Source organism: Pteropus alecto, unplaced genomic scaffold, assembly GCF_000325575.1.
Source record: "Pteropus alecto unplaced genomic scaffold, ASM32557v1 scaffold57, whole genome shotgun sequence".
In the NCBI taxonomy this organism is placed as follows: Eukaryota; Metazoa; Chordata; class Mammalia; order Chiroptera; family Pteropodidae; genus Pteropus; species Pteropus alecto.
Genome location: NW_006442508.1, coordinates 11421544 through 11425949, shown reverse-complemented (window position 1 = coordinate 11425949; position 4406 = coordinate 11421544). Strand labels below are relative to the sequence as shown.

General features: G+C 41.8%; 1 pseudogene; it reads right to left on the bottom strand.

Annotated features, from left to right (window-relative positions):
• Positions 1-3359: 3359 nt before the first annotated feature.
• On the bottom strand, positions 3360-3478 carry LOC112471592 (annotated as a pseudogene).
• Between the last annotated feature and the right edge of the window lie 928 nt (positions 3479-4406).

Sequence of the window (4406 nt, the reverse complement as noted above, 5' to 3'; positions counted from 1 at the left end):
GTCTCTTCCTCCTAAAGCCACCTTTTCCCCTTTTAATTGACCACAGTGCCCCCTGTGGGAAATGTGTGCAACAACAGCAGTTTCTACCCCTCCCGCTTCCACCCTTGTAAATTCGCACCCACTTCTTGTGCTGATGCAGACAGTTCATTTGATGTGCAGAGAGGACCCCACACAGGCGGAGAGAATCAAGCCCAAATTCCTCTCTAACAAACTGAGAAGCAGCCTGGCTTCATTGCCCCACTGGCAGTGTATCCACATAGATGAGAGATCTGGGTTTAGGACTTGGCACTAGCTGGAGCTGCCCTCTGAAGCTCTTCCAATAATCCACCCTGCTGGATGCAGGAGGTGTGGAGATAATGACTATTTCCTGAATATCGTGCTGTTTAAACAGCCCTGCTGCGGTGTTTGGAGAAATTCAGGATGTTTTCGCATCCCAGGTGCTTTTGGAGCTGCCTCGCTAAGCTAAACAGAATGCACAGGCATTGAGAACAGGTGGTGGCTGGCCAGATTGCTGGCATTCAGGGTGGTGGTGGTTGTTTTTCTTGTTCCAGCAGCTGGCAGAGGAATGCATGCCTCAGTGTAATCGGTAGCTTTCCATCCTCAATAAAGGAATGTTTTCCCTGACACCAGAACATGAAGACGCACTCTATACAGCTCAAAAGCCCTTCCTGAGACAGAACAAAGTCCAAAACTGCAGCCTGACATTTAAAATCGTCCTTAACTTATCCCCGATTTTGGGTGAAGCACTATGGCTTGCAAAATGAGAGACCTACTCGAGCTAGCTCCAAAGAGGGGTGTGTGCACGCGCGTGTGTGTGTGTCTGTGTGTGTATAGTTATTGATGGAATGCAAGGGAGGAAATAGCTCTGAGGCTCAAAGAAAACAGAAATCCACCATGAATCACCTGTGGCTGCCTAAATCTCTGAGACCACATAGCCCCTCCCATCTCTAGTTTCCTCACTAATCCTTCCCTGCCACCAACTAGTTTCCTGTTTGTTGCCATGGCCCCCATGCCTACTAGAATCTGCCACCTTCTTTGAAAGACCTTCTCTGCCCCTGCCCCATTTGATAGTTGTCTCTCCCATTTATAGTCTATCAGATGACCCTGTTTTATCATTCCATTGCCTTTATCACTGCAATGGACTGAAGGTTTGTGTCCGTCCCCCCTCCCCCAAAACTCGTATGTTGAAATCGAATCCCCACTTTGAGGTTATTTGAAGGTAGGGCCTTTCCAATGTAATTAGACCATGAGGTGGAGCCTTGATGAACCCCTCTTTCTGCCTTGTGAAGATACAACAAAAAGACGGCTGTCTGCAAACCAGGAAGCAGGTCCTCACCAAAACCCAACCATGCTGGCATTCTGATGTCGAACTTCCAGCCTCTTGAACTGTGAAAGATAGATTTCTGTTGTTTAGAAGCCACCCAGTGTATGATACTAAGACAATCACCAAATGAAATTTTCTTATTTGTATGCTTGTCCACCTCCCTACTTTAATGTAAGCTCATAACAGTCGGACTTTGTCTTATACATCACCACAGCCATAGGCCCTAAAACAGCATGAGGCAGATAATCAGCACTCAGTGCCCTCTGCAATGAAACATCTGTGACTATTGGTTTAAATTCCAAAGAGGGATCATCTGATTGGTTCTCTAGCCAGAAAATGTACTTATGCATTTACTCCTGGAAACCATCCTTGGTCCAATCAGCCAGGTTAAGGGGGAGGAGTCATGTACTGCCCTTTCCAGGGGAATGTGAAGTGCTGGGTCTCTAGATCTACAGGTGAAGAAGATGCTGAAATTTACATCAGAGGAGACTCACCACCTTTGCAAAGTTACCTCCCACTACAAATGTCTGTATATAAGCAACCTATTCTCTACTCCATTCAAATGGGCTACTCTCCATGAAGAGGCCTAGCTCAGATTAGAGACTCAAAAATTTTTAGGTCACCTTGTATTCCCTGCTTCCAGATCTTGCCTCAAGCTGTTCCCTCTCTGCCAAAAAGGCTCACTCTACCTAGCCCAATGCCCTCTATCAATCTCTAGATGTTATAACCTCATTCCAGAATTCAATTAAAGTTTTACCCCTTCCCAGATTCTACCATTCTGGATTAGTCACTCTTTTCTCCAAATTCAAGAACAACCTGGTTGCCACCTCTACTAGGGACTTACTCCAGGCTTCTTTTCCAAGAGAAAGGTAAGAATCAGATGATAAAATGCCACACAAAAACCCCTAACAGTCCTATTCACAGTAAGATGAAACTAAAGTGTGACATCCATGCCAGATACAAAAGGTTGCTATGAGTTTGTTCCTGAAGGAGGCCATTGGAGAATGCTGTGGCAGCACAAAATGACATGGAAAGAGGCAGCAAGAATAATAGATAAATCTTGCCCATATAACAAGCAATATAAGCCCAGTCTCTACCCAAATGCAGGCTGTCTCTAGATTTTACTCAAGACCAGTGGTTATCAAACTTGGCTACATGTTAATGCCAGCAGGGGTGCTTTTGAAAAATATCCAGGTCCAGATCCCACTCTAGAGATTATGACTTAATTGCTCTCAGGTGGGGCCATTGCAAACCACTGGTCTAGAGCTATATCAAAACACATATCCTATGAGAAAGACAAGCGCTTTGGTTCCAAAGTGAGCTGAGCAAGAATCCCAACTCTACCCTTTACCAGCTTCACTGTCTTCTGCAAGTCAATTAAAATCTCTGAGCCTCCATTTCCATAAAAATAAAAGTGTTAATAATTCTTACCTGATATGATTATTCTAAGGATTAGAGAAAACATGTTAGAAATTCCTAAAACAACAACAAAAAAAGAAATTCCTAGAAAATAATAGGCCCTTGATGAAATGGTGGGTATAAATATTATTAATGCCTCCCCAACGACCTGTTGCAGAGTGATATTTAACACCTGTTGCAGAGTGATATTTAACACATGTTGCCTATGTGACAAAACCGTAGTGTTTTAAGGAAGAGGGTTGCTTTGTTTCTGCATGGGCCACCTCAGCCCAGTCATGTAAGAAAGTTGCTTGGCCGGCCAAATGTACACTTCTCTGAAAATTAACATTGTCCAGACTCTGACTTTTCATGGAGCAATACGCCCTTAATAAGTAACAACTGTGTCAGCAACTATAGACCAGGAGGTAGCTATTCTGCCACAAAACAACTGACATAGAACCCAGTAACTGCTCTTCAATAAGAATGCTGTGCCTACAGAACGCAGTGAGTAAAAAGGCACTTTGGGAACATCACATGCATCTGGGCCAGACATCTATTACATTTTTCAGGCATATTTGTACATGAGGGAAAAACCATCATCATATACGAAAGACATTCCCATTTTTTTCTTTTTTTATGCCTGCAGCACCTGGTATTCCTAGATGGTCTCCCATCCAAGTACTAACCAGGCCCGACCTTGCTTAGCTTCCGAAATCAGATGAGATCAGGCACGTTCAGGGTGGCATGGCTGTAGACCATTCCCATTTTTTATTAGCAAAATAATACATCCATTTCCCAAATTCCATTCAAGAAACACTTCCTGGCTTTTTCACTGTACTGGACCCTTTTCCCACCCAAAACTGGCACTAAATCTAAAATACAGTGATATGAAGCTGAGAGCTTGCAAAGTCTGGCCTTACTTAAGCCAAGTTGATGTATAAGAGAAACATGTTGTAGTTTTAGTCTGAACCACTAGAGAAGAGAAAATGGTGCATTTTCATCAGGATGATTATTTATTGACTTAATTTATGCTTGTGAAAATATTGATGAGCCTAGGTCCCTAATTTAAAATACAAGATGTGGGAAGAAATTCCAACGTGGGAATCAACAGGTTAAATTGAGACAAGCTCTTGCAAGACAAAAAATATCCTCATTAGGACCCTGATTCATGAATTGACCTACTGATTTTTCTCAGCTGTGAACATTAGCCAGTGTTTGGTCATTATACTCGACGGTAGGGGTTAAGCCCAGCCTACTACTTGTTTTTTTGTAATTAAAGTTTTATTGGAACACAGACACATTAATTTGTTCACATATCATTTGTGGCTGCTTTCATTCTACGACAGCAGAGTTTTATAGTTTCAAGATCACATAGCCTGGAAAGTTGAAAATGTTTCCTATGTAGCTCTTTACCAAAAAGTTTGCTGAGCTCTGCTCCATAGAAACGGCATATCATTTCCACACCAAAAATATTTAAGACTAAACAAGATAGTTTAAGTAAAAATAAGTTAAAATATATGGTTGAAGATTTATTCTTTATATGGCATACACAGAATAGCATAATGTGTTTATTATTTATTACATACCATTTGGGAAAAATTACTAAGTAAAATTACTTCATACCCCTAAATATCTATTTTTATATGGATATTATGCTAACAGTAAAGATTTCATTTTAGTATTT